The sequence below is a fragment of the Bos indicus genome, chromosome 27, assembly GCF_029378745.1.
Source record: "Bos indicus isolate NIAB-ARS_2022 breed Sahiwal x Tharparkar chromosome 27, NIAB-ARS_B.indTharparkar_mat_pri_1.0, whole genome shotgun sequence".
In the NCBI taxonomy this organism is placed as follows: Eukaryota; Metazoa; Chordata; class Mammalia; order Artiodactyla; family Bovidae; genus Bos; species Bos indicus.
Window position 1 is genome coordinate 5,861,604 of NC_091786.1, and position 21,276 is coordinate 5,882,879.

Below are 21,276 nucleotides of genomic sequence, written 5' to 3' on the forward strand. Positions count from 1 at the left end.
AGGGGGCCTGAGGCTGTGTCATTTATCGCGTGCTCTCAGTCTCACCTGGACCCCCTGCATTGCTCACCTGTAGATCTGGTGATAAATCAGAGTGGAGGTGGCAAGGCTCATGGCCTCATCAGCATCCCCCAGTCCCATACTCGGTGGGCTAGGCGCCTGGCCTTTCTGTCCTTTCAAACTTCAAACTTTCTTAATCTCTTCCAAAAGGAGACACAAGACTCATTCTGGTCTCAAGGACGTCTGCCTCACAAAATCCTTTTATTAAAACAATGGTTACAAATACTCCACGTGGCTCCTGAGTGCCCTCTGCCGTCGCTCCCAGCTCAGAGTCAACGGATGCAGCACTTGGCTTTGCCCCTGTAGCAGGTGCCTTCGATCCTGTTGTAGAGGGGGCAGGGCGATAGGTTGCAGGTCCCCCCTTTCCTGGCACATATGTAGCTGTCAGACTGCTGGCCGAGAGCCGTAAGCTGGCCGGCACCTGAGAGGAGGGAAAAGCAACCATGTCAGACTCCTGGCTTGCGACCACAGGGATTTCAGGGGAAAGCAGGACAGACAGCCCTTTGCAAAGCACATCACAGGGGTTTCCCTTGCAAGAGCTTCACCCCAAGATGACCTGTGGAGCTGCTCGTGAAACACGGCATCTGAAGAGCCCCCTCAATGCTGGTGGGTTATGGTGTCTCCACCCTTAGCGAGCCCTCATTTTTTGGCATTATCTTTGAAGATTCAGTTGGAGAAGGAAATGGCAGCCCACTCCAGTACTCTTGCCTGGAGAATCCCATGGAGGGAGGAGCCTGGTAGGCTACACTCCGTGGGGTTGCAAAGAGTTGGACACGACTGAGCGATTTCACTTCACTTCACTTGAAGATTCAGTACATTATAAGGCCAAAAAGGAATAGCAACATATCTCATCAGAGTGCTTTGGTTATGTTCCTTATCTAGAATGAGTCTGTGTGATTTTTAGCAAAGCACTCAAACATTCTGAACCCCAGTTCTCAAATTTAAAATTAAGGAGACTAGATTATGTGATCTCAATCATTTTCAAGATTCTGAGGCTGGTCATCTTTCTTTCTGTCGGGAAACAGCACTTTTATGGTTACTTTTTTTTTAATTTAAACTCTTTATTTTATATTGGAGTATAGCTGATTAACAATGTTGTGATAATTTCAGGCGGACAGCAAAGGGACACACCGATGCATATACATGTATCCATTATCCCCCAATTGCTCCTCCCATCCAGGCTGGCGTGTAACATTGGGCAGAGTTCCATGTGCTATACAATACGTCCTTGTTGGACATATAGCATTTATATATACCGTTTTATATATACCATTTTATATATAGCAGTGTGTACATGTCCATTCCATTATGGCTGCATTTAATTCTCCAAGAAATTTATCACTAACTGACAGAGGAATAGAGATTAAATGTTCTCATTATCTAATCAGTCAATGATTATATTATGTTAAAAGATGCAGAAAAATATTGGAAAAAATTCAACATTGATTCATGATTTTAAAAAAGAAAGAAAGAACTCCTACCAAACAAGGAACTGATTGTCAGTCTCATCACACAGACTCATTCTAGAATAAGGAAAGTAACCAAAGCACTCTGATGAGATATGTTGCTATTCCTTTTTGGCCTTATAATGTACTAAATCTTCAAGTGAAGTGAAGTGAAGCAAAATTGCTCAGTCGTGTCTGACTCTTTGCAACCCCATGGAGTGTAGGAAATTTACTTAACCTGATAAAGAGTACTTACAGAAGCCTACAGCATAGTGTACACTTAATGGTCAAGCACTGAAAACGTTCCACGAGACTGACAATCAGACGAGCATAACTGCTATGTTATTATCATTCCACATTGTACTTCAGGCACTAGCCAGGGAAATAAGATAAGAAAGAAAGAAACAAAAGGTACAAGCATTGGAAAGGAAGAAATAAAACTGTCTCTATTTGCAGATATTATGATTATATGAAGGCAGTCTAAAAGGAATTAACAGGAAAGCTTAGCAAATTTGCTGTCCATGAGATCAATATACAAAAAGAAAAAAAGAATTTTACTTCTGCAATCAACGGGAAAAAAAAAATAAAAACACCTTATAGAAGAGCATAAAACATACCTGGTTACAAATCTAAAAAATAATGTACAATATCTGTATCTGTAAAGAATATAGTATTTTTTAAAGAGGCCCTAAATAAGTAGAAATGCTATGCTTAAGCATTGGAGGATTAATTATTTTTAAACTTTTAATTTTCGCCCAATTAAGCTGCAGTGCCAACCCAAAACCATGAAAATCCCAGGAGATTCTTGCAGTGAAACTTGATGAGTTGATTCTAAAATTTTTGTGGCAATTCAAAGGACCAAGAATAGCTAAGGCAGTCTTAGCAAAGAAGGCAGGAGAACTTGCTTTATGGGATTTTGAGACTAATTATAGAGCCACTGTGATTAGACCAGATGGTGAGGATACAAACATACCAAGGAACAGGGCAGACGAATATACAAACAGAATAGCAGAAGATGCCCAAGGAGATCCATGCAGATACTGAAAGTTGAACAACAGTGGCTCAGCATAACAGTGGAGGAAAATGGCCTCCTCCATGCTTGGTTCTGGAACAAGTAAATATTCATAATGGAAAAAATAAACCCTTTACCCTTAGTCACACCATACGCGCACATTAAAAATCACTGCCAGATGATTATCAACCTAGATGTAAAAGGAAAATCAATAAGCCCTCAGAAGACAACACTGAACACTCTTCATGCCTTTGGGCTAGAAAAAGATTTCTTAAGGCATCAAAGTACTAACGCTAAAGGAAAAAATATGACACACTTAACCACCTTAAAATAATGTGGAAAATTCAGAGAGTGAAAAACTAAGGCACAAGGTGAGGGAAGTATTTGTCATGCTTACAGCTGACAGGGCTGCTATGTAGAATCTATAAAAAACTAGTCCAGATTACAGGGCCTCTCCTCCGTCCAGCCTCCACACCCAGGAGACCAATCACTTAAAGGAGCCATGTCTGGGGCACCCCTGGCGGTCCAGTGGTTAAGAATCTGCCTTGCAATGCAAGAGACATGGGTTTGATCCCCAGCCCAGGAAGATCCCACATGCCCCAGAGCAACTGAGCCCCACGTGCCACACTACTGAGCCTGTGCTCTACAGCGTGGGATCCGCAACTACTGAAGCCCATGTTCCGGAAAGCCCGTGCTCATCCCCAACAAGAGAAGCCACTACAACAAGAAGCCTGTACACGCAACAAAGAGCAGCCCCCGCTGCATAGCTAGAGAAGGTCCTCACATCAACGAAGACCCAGCACAGCCAAAATGAAGAAATAGATCCTTACAAAGAAGAAGCCATGTTTGATTCTGTGACTCTGGTTTGAAAGCCTCTGGGGCCCACCTGAACACAGATGGGGTCTCCTGCTGCCTCAGGCCTTATTGACCTGTGCTTCCCTACATCCCTGGCTCCTCTCCTGAGCCCTCACCCTGGTCCCAGCATGCTTTGTGCCTTGACAGCCCTGCAGAGTTGGAGCTGATGGCCTGGGTTTGACAGAGTCGCTGCTCTGTCTGTTACCAATCATGTGACTTTAGCCAAGTTATTAAGCCACAGAATGGGGGTAATGAGTCTTCCTCCCCATAGCGGAGCTGGGAGGACTAGAGTAAGAGTGAGAGCTCTGCTTTTTTTTTTTTTTTATCTGGATGTCTTGGCTTTCAGGGAGGCCTGGGGTGCTGCGATTCATGGAGTCCCTAAGAGTCGGACACGACTGAGCGACTGAACTGAACTGAACTGGGCTTCCAAGGGGATCCCCTCGTTTCTCAGATGGTAAAGAGTCTGCCTGCAATGCAGGAGACCAGGGTTCAGTCCCTGGGTGGGGGAAGATCCCCTGGAGAAGGAAGTGGCACCATACTCCAGTATTCTTGCCTGGGAAATCCTATGGATGGAGGAGCCTGGCAGGCTACAGTCCATGGGGTCACAAAGAGTCGGACACGACTGAGTGGCTGCACCTACCTCCTGGGCTCTCATACCAGCTCTCCTTCCCATGTGGTTTGTCCTTGCCCCCTCTCGTTTTGACAGAGGCAGATGAAGAGACAAAATAGGTGATGAAATAGTTAATCCCACTAGGGGATTGCAAGCAGAAAAATATGGGAGACCCCTGTAAGTTAGTGATCACTCGAGAGAGTAGGTTTGCTTAACCTCAAAACCAAGCACATTGCTTAGCAACCAAACTGTGCAGCAGAGGCACAAGGCATGGCTCAAAACAGTAAAACAACGGTGGCATGAGACCCACGTCTGCCCAGTGAGCTCAGTGAGTCAATGACCCCCAGGACATGCTCTCTGCACACATAGTAGAACTAATTTGTGGACCTAGCTTGACCAGGAAGGGACGAGAAAACGCCCCTGATCAACCTGGAGGAGGAGCAATGTTGGAAGCATGATGTCTACCTAAGAAAGTCAAAGAAGTTCTCCCTCTCCCCACTTTTCCATTGCTTATAAAAGAAGCCAGTAAGTTTTGGGGTGGTGGCTGCATGGTTGCAGGAGGGCCGAGAGGAACTACTGGACATTCAAGGTCAGGTGGGGCGGCCGTGAGGAGGTACTCCTAGTACAAGGTAAGGAGCAGCAGCTGCGCTTTGCTGGAGCAGCTGTGAAGAGATACCCCACGTCCAAGGTAAGAGAAATCCAAGTAAGACAGTAGGTGTTGTGAGAGGGCGTCAGAGGGCAGACACACTGAAACCATAATCACAGAAAACTAGTCATTCTGATCACATGGACCACAGCCTTGTCTAACTCAATGAAACTAAGACATACTCTGTGGGGCCACCCAAGACAAGAGGGTCATGGTGGAGAGGTCTGACAGAATGTGGTCCACTGGAGAAGGGAACAGAAAACCACCTCAGTATTCTTGCCTTGAGAACCCCATGAACAGTATGAAAAGGCAAAATGATAGGATACTGAAAAAGGAACTCCCCAGGTCGGTAGGTGCCCAATATGCTACTGGAGATAAGTGGAGAAATAATTCCAGAAAGAATGAAGGGATGGAGCCAAAGCAAAAATAATACCCAGTTGTGGATGTGACTGGTGATAGAAGCAAGGTCCGATGCTGTAAAGAGCAATATTTCAGAGTGCCTGATGAACTATGGATGGAGGTTCATGACATTGTACAGAAGGCAGGGATCAGGACCATCCCCATGGAAAAGAAATGCAAAAAAGCAAAACAGCTCTCTGAGGAGGCCTTACAAATAGCTGTGAAAAGAAGAAAAGACAAAAGCAAAGATATTCCCATTTGAATGCAGAATTCCAAAGAATAGCAAGGAGAGATAAGAAAGGCTTCCTCAGTGATCAATGCAAAGAAAGAGAGGAAAACAACAGAATGGGAAAGACTAGAGATCTCTTCAAGAAAATCACCCTACAAAAATCATGAAATGTGAACATTAAAGTATCCATACCCCATTGCCTAGACCACATCAGTACCTCTTTTGTCTACTGTCCCATTTTCCGATGGAAACACACCACCAAATTTAAATCAGCCTTAATCCCAGTCGCATACTTCTTACCTGTCAATAAATGCTCAGAATGTCGGTGCTGTACAGTCTGTGCACCTTTGAAGGTGGCTAAAGAGGGTCAGTGGGGTCATTTCCCCTCCTGCTACTTTTGAGTCTCTCCCACATCACCTTGATGAGGTTGTATTAATCCAATCAAGGTTAAGTATCACCTTTGATCTAACAACATCTTGCAGACACTTTCCAAAAAGAGAAATACCTTATAAATTCACTCGTATATGGAACACTAAATACAAAGTAAAAGAGGGAATAAGCACAAAAAATTAAAGAGACAGCAAACGACACAAGAATAAAGACACATTCACAGAACAGAGCAGCGGGGGTCCGAGGGTGCCAGTAAAAGAGGCCCACGGGGCAGTAAAAGAAAAACCCGGTTTTTGGTGCTGGTCAGTTTTATGGCCTGCCAGTGTTGAAATATATTTTTATACAAATAAAACATATAGTATTGTAACCCAAAGATACCCTAGAAAAAGAAATACTTAAAAACGACATTATCCATGCCTCAGTGCATCCCTTGTGACTCAGCAGGTAAAGAATCTGTCTGCAACACCAGAGACCTGGGTTCAATCCCTGGGTTGGGAAGATCCTCTGGAGAAGGGAAAGGCCTCTCACTTCAATATTCTGGCCTGGAGAATTCCACGGACTATACAGTCCATGGGGTCGCAAAGAGTTGGACACAACTAAACGACTTTCACTCACTTCACTGAGAGACAAGGGGGTGGTGACCCTCAGCCTGAGCAAGGGTAGATAAGTGCCTGGTTTGTCAGGGAGTTCTCGAACCACTCGAGGTGGCCTCTGCTGGCCTCTGTTGGTCCAGGAGCAACAGTCCCTGACACTTGCCTGTAGCCCCCTGCTGAGATCCCCCTGACAGCCCCCTGCTGTCTGGACTCCCAGGGTTCTGGAGGAAGAGCTGGCGAAGGGCACCTGAGGATGAGGGCTGAGCTGATTCTGGGGCTTCCTGTGGCTGTAGGCAGTGCACAGGCTGACCACAGTCTCCAAGCAGGGGACTGACACGGGGGCACTGTTAACGTGCGTAAGTGGCCCCGAGGATCTGGGAGGCCCTGATTCTGTGTTTTTCAGACAGTCCTCCCATGCTCCTCTTTGCCCTCCATTACAAGATCTATCTTGAATCAAAATAGTATTAAGATGATCCTCAAGGCTTAGAGATTAAAAACCACACACAAAATGTTTTCTATGGTAAAACTTTATTAAAATTCAAACTTATTCATTGGTAAATTTTATAAAATTTGTGGGAGACAGTATATCAATCCCACCAAAATTATCATTCAAAAGCAAGGCAGCAACTGATTCCAACTAGTTTTTCATACCAGGATGACATAATAGGGCTTCCCTAGTGGCTCAGTCTGTAAAGAATTTGCCTGCAGTGCAGGAGACATGGGTTCAATCCCTGGGCTGGGAAGATCCCCTGGATGAGGGCCTGACGACCCACTCCAGGATGCTTGCCTGGAGAATCCCCATGGACAGAGGAGCCTGGTGGACTGCAGTCCATGGGGTCCAAAAGAGTTACGCACGCCTGAGCCACTAAGCGTAGCATTCCAGGATAACAAAGTCACATGATACATAATAACAAAATCAAAAATGTCCTGATGAGCATAAATACAAAAGATCTTAAAAAATATTAGCATATTACATTCAACAGTATTTAATTATATATACATATGAAATGGATCTTGACCTATTGCTGATTTGATTTAGGGCAGAAGGAAGTCCCTGCAGGGGCCGGGTGCAGGGCCTGCCTAACCAGCGTGTTGAATGTGACCAAATGATCTTTCTACATCTCTTGAGAGGGCTGTGTAATTTTTCTAGTTTATTCTGAAAACACAGAAAGAAAATTTTATAAAACAAAGCTTTGTAGTAACATTTAATGACACTTGATAAGCACAGCCTTGGGAATTTTCCCCACTGTGATTTATAGTGCAAGACTCCACAGAGCCCACTAGACTTCTCTCAGGACAGGGCGTGGCTGACCTTCTGCAGAGCAGAGTCCGGCCCTTTAGGCAGGTTCCAAATGTTCAGATACAGATACTACCATCCAACACAGACACTACCATCATCAACTACAGATACTACCATCACTTCCTATCTACACAATGGTTAAAGTCACTCCTAGAATTTGCCTCAATTACTGATAATAGTTTTAGGTTGACAGCTTGCCATTCGGTTGGATGAGTGCCATGGGACAGACTCGGATTCCATGAGGAGACAGGGCAGTGTGTGCAGCTGTGTGTCCCCAGGGTGGTCCGGTCCCACTGCTGTCTCGCCCACCAGGGTGGGGAGTCCTGCTTCACCGGGAACAGCCGCTCCCTCTAACACCCAGCCCACCCGCCAGAGTCACAATCAAGTCAGGGCACTGGGCGCTGGAGGACGAGTCTCAGTTGCCACTGGAGTCTTTGTCCCAGTCACTCTCTTCGGAGGAAGAAGACACCTGGAGGTCATCATAGAGGACGCTCCGGGGCCCGGGGACAGCGTGTCCGTCGGGCTCCTGGTCGACGGACGGGCTCTGAGCAGGAGGGGCTGGCTGCTCCGCAGGCCGTGGAGACAGGGGCGCCGTGTACTGGCAGCTCCAGCAGCCTTCGCCATCTCTCAGGAAGAGCATCCTGAGAGGCTGGGCCGGGACGTGGATGATGGGCAGGAGGTGGGCTGCGGAGACGGTGCCCACGCTCCTGGAAGGAGATCTGTCCGCTGGAGGCTGGAGGTCCAAGCATTGCCCCTGGGCAGGTGTCTCCCTGGATACACGGGCGGCCACTCTCGGTCCACGTCCAGCTGTGCTGGGTGGAGGAGGGAGATTCAGGAAGGCCCCCAGATCTGCTGTCGGAGTGCTCTGCTGGGGGTCTGTACGGGGCTGAGTCTAGGTTTCTTTGGGAGGTTCACACATGTCAGGCTGGGGGTCTGCCCACATCTCTTGCCTGGAGCCTCGATGCGGCCCTTGGAGGCTGGAGCCAAATTCCTGCCGATGAGAGGCACTGTGGGGAGGCTGGATTTCACATCATCTCTCCTCGTTGGTGACCCTCTTGATTTGGGATCCTGGAAGGATTTCCTCTTGGATGTGTGGATAAGCAGGGGCATGTTTGGGTGCTGTAAGAGAAGACCACACAGAGAGGCCAGGGGTGAGAATCTCCTTCCCTCCAGAAAAAAAACACCTCACAGGAATTAATTTTATATGATAAGGTCCTCAACATCCGGGTGCTCATGTGACCTTGATACATTTATACATCCAATGGCAAATGGAAATGTTCTAACAATGTCTCTTGTTAAGTAAGGGGAAGCAAGCTTTTGGTAGATCTTCTTCTCGAGACTGTACACAGATTGGGGTTTTGCATGCGCCATGATGGCAAAATGAGTTTATCTGTACAGTTTTGGAGGATGAATCACAATTCACAGATTCCTGTTCTAACTTAAAGGATTCGACTATGGAAGCTGCTGATAAAATTACTTCCATGTCCCTGCCAGCTTCTCGCCAGACATGTGAGTAAGAATGCAAAATCAAAGGCACTGCGAAAAATGGCATCTGAAAAATAAATGATGACTTTGGTCAGGAAAGAACATGACCGGTTTCCTCCCACAGACAGGACTGAGGCCAGTGGATTAAAGAGGGGGCCCAGCAGAGACTGACCCTCAGGCAGAGGCCGGGCTCCGGCTCCTCCTTCCAGCTCTGCGGCTGCCGACCACGGGGCCTCCTGGGAAATCGCTGCAGGAGCTTCCTCTGCTGCTCCTCTTTCCTGCAACACAAACATGTCAAGTGTCAGAAACCCAGTATCCTTGTCACAGTTGGGATCAACGGTGCTGTGGCCCAGCCCCTTTCCTAGTTTGGGTGTGACATCAGACCTGAACCCCTCTGCCTTTGTGCAGACCCCTGGGTCCTTCCTAACTCCAAAGACCCCTCCAGGGTCTCCCAGGAAGTCCTGTCTCTTCATCTCTATGGCTTTGGGTCTGGTCAGGTGCAAAGTTATGTGTGTTCCCCACTCTCCTTCGTGACTTCAGAGTCTAGTGTGAGCCCCCAAGTGTGGCCCCTGAGCACGTGGCTCCTGTCTCTGTCTGCCCAGTTTCCCTGTCCTTTCTAGAGATGGCTCAGCACAGTGTCGACAAGGAGAGGAACCGTCTCCAGATTGCAGCCCAGACCTTGGGTCCCACCTCCCGGCCGCTCACCTCTGCCTTTCCTCCTCCTCTCTCTCAGCCGTGTTAGGGGTCCCTGGGGTCGGTGGGTCCTGCAGCTTCCACGCCAGGTTCTCCTTACCGAATCTGGACCCCAAGGGCAGGGGGACCAGCGCCCCTTGCCAGCGCTTCATGGGGCACCTGAGGCTCCTTGCTGTGTGCCCAAAGGCTCCACAGTCCTTACACTTCACCTGTGGGTGGAGGAGAACCAGGTCAGTGAGTCAGCAGAAGCCACAGGCACGAGTCCAAAGGGAGTGCAAGGATGGATGGAGAGCGTTGCATGCTGGTTCTGGAGAAAGGACGCGGTCCCTCAGGTGCCGGGGTAGTTACAATATTGTGGTTCCCAAAGCCCTCTTCAGGAGCATCAGAGGAGGAGGGGCTGGCGGTCTAAGGTGAACAGTAAGAGCCCCATTGAAAGATCTGGATGAAGCCAGGGCAGACATAACCCCGAGGAGCCCAGATGGTCCCTCCCAGGCTCTGAGTGGCCAGATCTGCTGGGGAGGGAGGTCGAGGGAGCTATCTTTGGATGCGAATGCACTAGTGAGTTATGGACCCAGAATATTCCAGGTCTAAACCCTGTCTCCGCAGTCCATGCCACCCACAGATTCCCTGCGGGTCCAAGCCTCCACACACCATAGAGTCTTTGTCCTGTGGTGGGGGAGCCATCTGCCTCCCAGGTCCCGGGTTTTGCTTCCTCACTTTCTGATCTTGAAAGAGTTGGCAGGCTGTCAGCCATCCGTAATGACCAGCCATCTTCCACACCTACTGGAGGTTCTCCTCAATCTTAATTTTTGGATTTTCTCTGTGAAAAGAAAGAAAAAACTGTCAAACTGATGCAGAGACACAGAGACATCCCTGCCCTATCACCCCTAAATGGGGATCATGACATCGTGACCAGGTTTCTGACCCTAAATGGGGATCATGACATCGCGACCAGGTTTCTGACAATTTGACTTCTCCTACCCAGATCTTTCTCTTCACAGAAAGTGGAGATGAACTAAAGAGCCTCTTGATGAAAGTGAAAGAAGAGAGTGACAAAGTTGGCTTAAAACTCGACATTCAGAAAAGTAAGATCACGGTAAGTGGATAGGGAAACAGTGACAGACTTTATTTTTTGGGGCTCCAAAATCACTGCAGATGGTGACTGCAGCCATGAAATGAAAATACACTTGTTCCTTGGAAGAAAAGCTATGACCGATTTAGACAGCATATTGAAAAGCAGAGACATTCCTTTGCTGACAAAGTTCCATCAAGTCAAGGCTATGGTTTTTCCAGTCGTCATGTATGGATGTGAGAGTTGGACTGTAAACAAAGGCAAATACCGAAGGACTGATGCTTTTAAACTGTGGTTGGAGAGGACTCTTGAGAGTCCTTTGGACTGCAAGGAGATCCAACCAGTTCATCCTAAAGGAAGTCAGTCCTGAATATTCACTGGAAGGACTGATGCTGAAGCTGAAACTCCCATACTTTGGACACTGATGCGAAGAACTGACTCACTTGAAAAGACCCTGATGCTGGGAAAGATTGAAGCCGGGAGGGGAAGGGGATAACAGAGGATGAGATGGTTGGATGGCATCACCAACTCGATGGAAATGAGTTTGAGTAAGCTCCCGGAGTTGGTGATGGACAGGGAAGCCTGATGTGCTTCAGTCCATGGGGTAGCAAAGAGTCAGACATGACTAAGCGACTAAACTGAACTGAGGGAGGAAACTTCGGTGGAGAAGCCAGGATAGTCACGGTGGTCAAATGTGTAGTGGCAGTGAGAGAGGAAAATCTGGGTGGTGAGCATGAATAAGGTTCAAAAACTGAAATGTGATAATGTACAAAAGGGCAGAGTCGCTGCAGTCAGCATGACGCGAGGTAGCCAGCAGGAGCTTGCCCGCCAGAAGAATCAGAAAAGGCAGAGCAGCTCAGTTAAGGGAAAGCACTGAGCTGCTGGGGTGATTGTTCCCCAAGCAGAGGGACATGCAGATCACGCAACAGAAGCTGAGAAAGGCAAAAGGGAAGGGGGAAGCCAAGTAGCTGTGGGGCTTCGTGTGCAACCCTCTAGCCCTTGGCCTGTGTCCCTGAAGCCAGTGCCCCAATGCTGGGGTTTCCTGCTGCAGGGGTCCCGGGCCCCAGGACCCATGGCGTTCCCTTTGCCCTGAGTCTGCAGCAGGTCCCTTTTGTGCTTCCTTCCCCTCACGTAGCCTCTCTCCCTTTCGGCCACTCTCAGAGGGTGAGGGGGTTATCCTTTCCCAGTCTTTTCTATTCCTGTGGAGTTCACCCACCCCAAAGTTTTAAAATTAGCTTTGTAATTGCAAACAAAACAAAACAAAACAAAAACAAAACAAACTACAAATGAAACATCTAATATTAACATCAATGTTTACTCAATTTAAAAAATGAAATCATAAAGTTCAAGACACCTTACCCTATTGCCAGGCCATACCACTACATAAGTTTACTATGGACTTTTTTTCTGAACGATATGCTGAACACCAGCTTTAAAAAGCAAACCAATCTAAAATCCAGCTGTGTTCCTCCTCTCTGTAGGAGATGATCAGAGAGGTGGGAGAGGCTTGCCCTCACTGAGGGAGATGCAGATTTCATGGTGGCTGAGGACCAGTCAAGAAGGAATGTCCCTTTCTCTGCTGACCTGAGGCTGCTCCAAAGTCGCATGAGCTTGTCGAGAGTTTCTTAGCCAAGTGACGTCATCTATTCCCTTTGGTCTAACCACATCTGAAGACATGTGAAGAGAAAGAAATAATTCACGATTTCCCTCATGTGTGGAACACAAAAGACAAACAAAAAGAAAACAAGAAAAAAGAATTTTAAAGAAGACAACGTGGACATGATAGCAAATACAAAGATACACAGACCTGAGTAAAGGAAATCAGAAGAGGAACCTCAAAGAAAATGGGGCAGCAAATAGTAACAGAGGAAAACTGCAGTTTTTGCTGCTGAGAAGGTGTGTGATTCACAGAAGCTGAAATGTATGGTGATACACCTAAAACTTCACTAAAATTATATTAGGATAATACCAAAACTTAAAACAAGTAAAATAAAATTCAAAAGAAATTACAGAATCGATCCCAGGCTGTCCCGTTTCCCTGAGGGACAGGCCAAACACCAAATTTAAACCACACAACCTGAAATTCAGCTGTGAGCCTCTAGTCTGTCAGCAGATGCTCAGAATCATGAGTGCTGGACACTCCAGCTGAGGAGATGCAGCTTTCAGGGTGGCTGAGGAGGGTCAGAGGGGAAATTTCCCTTTCCCACTGACTTTATACTCCCTTAAGGTCACATGACCTTGATGAGGTTTTCCTTCCTTTTTTTTTTTTTTTTTGATGAGATTTTCTTAACCAATCAATGTTATGTAGGCTACAGTCCAGGGGGGTCACAAGGAGTCAGACACAACTGAGCGACTGAACAGCAAAACTCACCCTGTATCTTGTCTTGTGTCTTGAAGACCCATTTAGAAAAGAGAAATACCTTGTGAATTCACTTCCATGTGGAACACTAAACACAAATTTCAAAAGCAAATAAGTCAAAAAAAAAATAAAGAAAGGAAAGCAAATGACAAAAAAGCAAACATTCTCACAGAGCAGAGCAGGGCATGTCAGAGGATAGTGGCAAGGGGACAGCTGATGAGTGAAACAGGTCCACAGGATGGTCACGAAACACCCAAGTTGTTGGTGCTCACCAATTGTCTGATCGACTGGAATCGAAATATATTTTTTGTACACATAACGTTTAATCTAACAAATTCGCTGAATCAGTTCAGTTCAGTCGCTCATTTGTGTGCGACTCTTTGCTACCCCATGAATCACAGCACAGGGCAGGCCTCTATGTCCATCACCAACTCTGGGAGTTCACTCAAGCTCAAGTGCATCGAGTCGGTATTGCAATCCAGCCATCTCATCCTCTGTCGTCCCCTTCTCCTCCTACCCCCAATCCCTCCCAGCATCAGGGTCTTTTCCAATGAGTCAACTCTTCGCATGAGGTGGCCAAAGGATTGGAGTTTCAGCTTCAGCATCAGTCCTTCCAATGAACACCCAGGACTGATCTCCTTTAGGATGGACTGGTTCGATCTCCTTGCAGTCCGAGGGACTCTCAAGTGTCTTCTCCAACACCACAGTTCAAAAGCATCAATTCTTCGATGCTCAGCTTTCTTCACAGTCCAATTCTCACATCCAGACATGACCACTGGAAAAACCATAGCCTTGACTAGACGGACCTTTGTTGGCCAAGTAATATCTCTGCTTTTCAATATGCTATCTAGGTTGGTCCTAAGTTTCCTTCCAAGGAGCAAGCATCTTTTAATTTCATGGCTGCAATCACCATCTGCAGTGATTTGGGAGCCCCCAGAAATAAAGTCTGCCACTGTGTCCACTGTTTCCCCATCTATTTGCCATGAAGTGATGGGACCAGATGCCATGATCTTCATTTTCTGAATTTTGAGCTTTAAGCCAACTTTTTCACTCTCCTGTTTCACTTTTATCAAGTGGCTTTTTAGTTCCTCTTCACTTTCTGCCATAAGGGTGGTGTCATCTGCATATCTGAGGTTATGGATATTTCTCCCAGCAGTCTTGACTCCATCTTGTGCTTCTTCCAGCCTAGCGTTTCTCATGATGTACTCTGCATATAAGTTAAATGAACAGGGTGACAATAGACAGCCTCGACGTACTCCTTTTCCTATTTGGAACCAGTCTGTTGTTCCATATCCAGTTCTAACTGTTGCTTCCTGACCTGCATATAGGTTTCTCAAGAGGCAGGTCAGGTGGTCTGGTATTCCCATCTCTTTCAGAATTTTCCACAGTTTAATGTGATCCACACAGTCAAAGGCTTTGACATAGTCAATATAGCAGAAATAGATGTTTTTCTGGAACTCTCTTGCTATTTCGATGTTGGCAATCTGATTTCTCTTTCCTGTGCCTTTTCTAAAACCAGCTTGAACATTTGGAAGTTCACGGTTCAGGTACTGCTGAAGCCTGGCTTGGAGAATTTTGAGCATTACTTTCCTGGCGTGTGAGATGAGTGCAATTGTGTGTTCGTTTGAGTATTCTTTGGCATTGCCTTTCTTTGGGATTGGAATGAAAACTGACCTTTTCCAGTCCTGTGGTCACTGCTAAGTTTTCCAAATTTGCTGGCATATTGAGTGCAGCACTTTCACAGCATCATCTTTCAGGATTTGAAATAGCTCCACTGGAATTCCATCACTTCCACTAGCTTTGTTGGTAGTGATGCTTTCTAAGGCCCACTTGACTTTACATTCCAGGATGTCTGGCTCTAGGTGAGTGATCACACCATCAGTGGCCGAGAAGAGCTACCCCACATCCAAGGATTGGCGGCTGCATGGGCGCAGGAGGGCTGAGAGGAGCTACTCCACCTTCAAGGTCAGGAGCGGCGGCCATGAGGAGATAGCCCTCGTCCAAGGTAAGGAGCAGCAGCTGCGCTTTCTGGAGCCGCCGTGAAGACATACCCCACGTCTAGGGTAAGAGAAACCCAAGGAAGATGGCAGGTGTTGCGAGAGGGCATCAGAGGGCAGACACACAGAAACCACAATCACAGAAAACTAGCCAATCTGATCACACGGACCACACCTTGTCTAAGTCAATGAAACAAAGCCATGCCGTGTGGGGCTGCCCAAGACGGGAGGGTCATGGTGGAGAGGTCTGACAGAATGTGGTCCACTGGAGAAGGGAATGGCAAACCACTTCAGTATTCTTGCCTTGAGAACCCTGTGAAGAATATGAAAAAGCAAAATGATAGGATACTGAAAGGGGAACTCCCCGGGTCGGTAGGTGCCCAATATGCTACTGGAGATCCGTGGAGAAATAACTCCAGAAAGAATGAAGGGATGGAGCCAAAGCAAAAATAATACCCAGCTGTGGATGTGACTGGTGATAGAAGCAAGGTCGATGCTGTAAGAGCAGTTTTGCATAGGAACCTGGAACGTCAGGTCCATGAATCAAGGCAAATAGGAAGTGGTCCAACAGGAGATGGCAAGAGTGAACATTGACATTCTAGGAATCAGCGAACTCAAATGCACTGGAATGGGAGAATTTAACTCAGATGACCGTTTTATGTACTCCTGTGGGCAGGAATCCCTTAGAAGAAATGGAGTAGCCATCATGGTCAACAAAAGAGTCCGAAATGCAGTACTCGGATGCAATCTCAAAAACCACAGAATGATCTGTATTTGTTTCCAAGGCAAACCATTCAATATCACGGTAATCCAAGCCTATGCCCCAACCAGTAACGCTGACGAAGCTGAAGTTGAACGGTTCTATGAAGACCTACAAGACCTTTTAGAACTAACACCCAAAAAACATGTCCTTTTCATTATAGGGGACAGGAATGCAAAAGCACGGAGTCAAGAAACATCTGGAGTAACAGGCAAATGTGGCCTTGGAGTACGGAATGAAGCAGGGCAAAGGCTGATAGAGTTTTGCCAAGAGAACGCACTGGTCATAGCAAACACTCTCTTCCAACAACACAAGAGAATACTCTACACATGGACATCACCAGATGGTCAACACCGAAATCAGAATGATTATATTATTGTCAGCCAAAGATGGAGACACTCTTTACAGTCAGCAAAAACAAGACTGGGAGCTGACTGTGGCTCCGATCATGAACTCCTTCTTGCCAAATTCAGACTTAAATTGAAGAAAGTAGGGAAAACCACTAGACCATTCAGGTATGACCTCAATCAAATCCCTTATGATTATACAGTGGAAGGGAGAAATAGATTTAAGGGACTAGATCTGATAGGCAGAGTGCCTGAGGAACTATGGATGGAGGTTCGTGACACTGTACAGGAGACAGGGATGAAAACCATCCCCATAGAAAAGAAATGCAAAAAAGCAAAATGGCTGTCGGAGGAGGCCTTACAAATAGCTGTGAGAAGAAGAGTAGCCAAAAGCAAAGGAGCAAAGGAAAGATATAAGCATCTGAATGCAGAGTTCCAGAGAATAGCAAGGAGAGATAAGAAACCCTTCCTCAGCAATCAATGCAAAGAAAGAGAGGAAAACAACAGAATGGGAAAGACTAGAGATCTCTTCAAGAAAATCACCCTACAAAAATCATGAAATGTAAACATTAAAGTATCCATACCCCATCGCCTAGACCACATCGGTACCTCTTTTGTCTACTGTCCTATTTCTCCGATGGACACACATCACCAAACTTAAATCAGCCTCAATCCCAGCTGCATACCTCTTACCTGTCAGTAAATGCTCAGAATGTCGGTGCTGTACAGTCTGTGCACCTTTGAAGGTGGCTAAGGAGGGTCAGTGGGGTCATTTCCCTTTCCTACTACCTTTGAGTCTGCTCCCACATCACCTGACCTTGATGAGGTTGTATTAATCCAATCAAGGTTAAGTATCACCTTTGATCTAACAACATCTTGCAGACACTTTCAGAAAAGAGAAATACCTTATAAATTCATTCATATATGGAACACTAAATGCAAAGAAAAAGAGGGAAGAAGTACAAAAGATTATTAAGAGAGAGCAAGTGACACAAGAATAAACACACATTCACAGAACAGAGCAGCTGGTGTCCGAGGGTGGCAGTAAAAGAGGCCCACAGGACGGTAAAAGAAAAACCCAGTTTTTGGTGCTGGTCAGTTTTATGGCATACCAGAGTTGAAATCTACTTTTTATAGAAATAAAGCATGTACTACTGTAACCCAAAGATACACTAGAAAAAGAAATACTTAAAAATTACATTATCCATGCCTCAGTGCATCCCTTGTGTCTCAGCGTGTAAAGAATCTGCCTGCAATGCGGGAGACCTGGGTTCGATCCCTGGGTTGGGAAAATTCCCTGGAGAAGAGAAAGGCTACCCACTCCCGTATTCTTGCCTGGAGAATTCCATGAACTATACAGTCCATGGGATCGCAAAGAGTCAGGCAGCACTGAACGACTTTCACAGTGCATAAAGCCACCTGTGTACATATTTTATCTATGTCTTGTTTCTCTGGGGGATACACTGAACACCAAATAAAAACAAACAACCTGAAGTCTAGCTGGGTACCTCCAATCTGTGAGTAGATACTCAGAATGGTGGGCGCTGGACTCCATCCAATGGAGGAGATGCAGCCTCGGAGGTGGCTGAGGGTCCGTGGTGGAATTTCCCTTTCTTAGCTGAGTCGTTACTGCTCCAAGGTCATGTGACCTTGTTAAGATTTTCCTGACCAATCCAAGTCATATATCAGCCTGTTCCTTCCATGTCTGAAGACAGATTAAGAGAAGAGAAACACCTATTGACTCTACTCATGTGTGAAGCAGGAAGAAACCAAGAAACAAAAAGAAAACAAGTGGAAAAAAAATCAAGGAACAAAACAAATGACACAAGAACACATACACAGATGCACGGAACTGAGTGGTGGATGCAGCCGGGAATTTGCAGGGGGGAGGGCCCAAGGGTAACACAGTCATGGAGAGTAAAGGAGGGAAGATAATGTGTTGGTGCTGAGCAGGTGCACGGCATGCAGGAGCTGAAATATATTGCTGTAAACCTAAAACTCTAATACTATAACAGAATACCTCAGAAAAATAAAAATGAAAATGAAAAAAAATTAAAGAATCTTCACCCCATTGTCTAAAGCCACATCACTACATATTTTGACTGCTGTTCCATTTCTCTGGGGGTTTAGCTGAACACCACATATATTTCAAAGCAACCTGAAATCCAGGTGCACTCCTCCTATCTGTCAGTAGAATCTCAGAAAAATGGGTGCTGGACAAACTTACTGGATGATATGAAGCTACTCAGGAGGCCAAGGATGTGTGCATGGGGAAAGTTGTCTTTGCAAACTGACCTACTCCAAGGTCACATGACCTTGTTGAGCCATTTGTACCCAAGGAATGAAATGCATGACAATAGACAGACAAGACAATTGGTTGCCCCTTACCCTTGCTCAGTTTTACCACCTGGCTGTCCCCAGAATTCCTCGTGGAGATTTTGAAAGCTAATGATGGAGTCTCCCTGGTAGTTCAGAGGACAGGACTCCACCTGCCAGTGCTGGAGACATGGGTTCGATCCCTGGTGTGGGGAGATCACACATGCTACAGAGCAACTAAGCCCATGTGCCACTATTGAGCCTGCGTTCTAGCGCCCGGGAGACACAACTACTGAGTCCATGCACCACAGAGCCTGTGCTCTGCAGCAAGAGAAGCGATTGCAAGGAGAAGCCTCCACAGGGCAACCAGAGAGTAGCCCTGGCTCGCTGCAACTAGAGAAAAAGCAATCATCGCAAAAAAGACCCAGCATAGCTAAAACTAAATAAATAAGTAACAAAAAAAAGAAAAGTAGTGAGGTATCAGTACTATCCTTGTGTGTGTTTCTGTGAGTGGACTCGGGCCTTCTTGGGGAATTGTGCTGCTTTGGCAGGAACACACCTCATCCGAGTGGATATCCAAGAAGACTCTCCCTGGAAGTCCTACAGACAAGAGAGGAGATTTGCTTTGTGATGACATTCATTTCTTTCTTTGGAAAAGGACATTGCACTAATTCTTTTAAAAACCTGCTTGTGTGATGGCTGATAGTCTTAGGTATTTTATATTCTTGCAGATTTATCCCATGAGCTTATGTGAGGGTAACACGACTGGGTTTCTGTTGAGACTGCTGTGTGCATAATTCAGGAATCAGCTGAGTAAGATAAAGAGTACAATCATGGAAGGAACTCTTTATCCACTTGGCTCAGTTCAGAGATTTGGGGACAAAATAACAAAGATTTCTGAGGTCTGGGAGGGCAGAGATCACATGTCTGTCTCTTGAGCCCCAGGTGGTTTCCATCCGCAGACATAGGTTGAAGGGCCTCAAATAATATAAGAACAGAGGTTTCTGAGACTCCCCCCAGGTCCCTGCTTGAGCAGGTCATGACATTCTGGGAAACCTGGCCAGTGGAGCTGAAGATCAGAGCTGTGTCACCCCCAGGGCCTGAAGGGGTAGATAGGGTGGGGAGATGTTGAAATGAGTGGAGCTGAGGTGTATGGAAAGAGCAGTGGAGAAAGGGGGACTCAGAGAATGGGGCTGAGTCTCTGCCCACTTTCTCAGAGTGCAGACCTGCGTCCTTGTGTTTATAGGGGCCCAAAGAAACCAGACTTCCCAGGTGGCACAACTGATAAAAACCCATGTGCCAATGCAGGAGACATAAACAGACATGAATTTGATCCCTGAGTTGGGAAGATCCCCTGGCGGAGGGCATGGGAACCCACTCCAGTATTCTTGCCTAGAGAATCCTATGGACAGAAGAGCCTGGCAGACTGTGGTTCATGGGATCAAAAAGAGCTGGACACGACTGAAGCGACTAGCATGAACACAGGCAAAGCAACCAGACAGCAACAATGAGCTCCTTTAGCCACAAACGATTGTTTGAATATTTACAATATTTATTGTACACACAAATTTTAACTTCTTACAGAACTTTACATCCACGTCGCCAGGTCTCTTCATTCTCCATTTCATGCCACGTTTTAATGAATAGGTCTTTCTCCAAATCACAATCTACTCACGTGTTTGCTGTTGTTGTTGTTCAACTGCTAGGTTGTGACTAACTCTGCAACCCCATGGACTGTACCCCCAGGCTCTTTTTTCCATGGGGTTCTCTAGGCAAGAATGCTGGAGTGGGTTGCCATTTCCTTCTCCAGGGAATCTCCTGGACCCAGGGATCAAACCCACGTCTCCTGCATTGCAGGTGGATTTTTTACCACTGAGCCACCAGGGAGACAGGATTGTATGTTACAGCAGTTTTTAGGGGCTTGCACAAAGGATCTTTTAGGGGTTTGCCCTGCTACACAAAGAACCTGCCTGTAATGCAGGAGACCTGGGTTCAATCCCGGGGTTAGGAAGATCCTCTGAAGAAGGGAATGGCAACCCACTCCACTATTCTTGGCCTGCAGAATCCCATGGACAGAGGCACCTGGTGGGCTACAGTCCGTGGGGTCACAAAGAGTCTGACATGACTGAGCGACTAACACTACACCTCCTACACAGGATTTTTTTCTTCTGATACGAAATCTAGCTGTAACTCCACTGTGATTTTAGGATTGCTGCATCCTCAGTGTGATAAGTTTGTGTTGACTGAGAAATAAGTGATCACCGAAGACTTCCCTTCCTTCATGACACTGATGGTATGTTGTATAGTCTGAGTACATGTGGACCAGAGGGGTTGCTCTATGGAGAGAGAATTTCTCAGAACTTTCTGTGAAATCACTTTTCTAGGATAAATTGTTCAGAAGTATGCTTTGGTGCTGCTCAACAGACTTTAGTATTTCTCAAAGGTCTTCGTCTTTGTTCTTGTTTTAGTGCTTATTTTTTTCACGGAATTTCTTGTGCACATCAAGCCTGGGGCTTGGCCGAATGTTTGTTGACAGTTATCAAAGTCCTAGTGGTTCTTCACATGGAGTTGGCTCATGTTGAACAATAATTATGAAAGAAAAACTAGGTGTTCTTATCCTCAGCTCACATCCTCTAGGGTCTTTAAAAGTTTGGAGTTGTTGCTGAAAACACCCATATTGTATTTAGAGGGAGTTCTGCTAAGTTACCTGA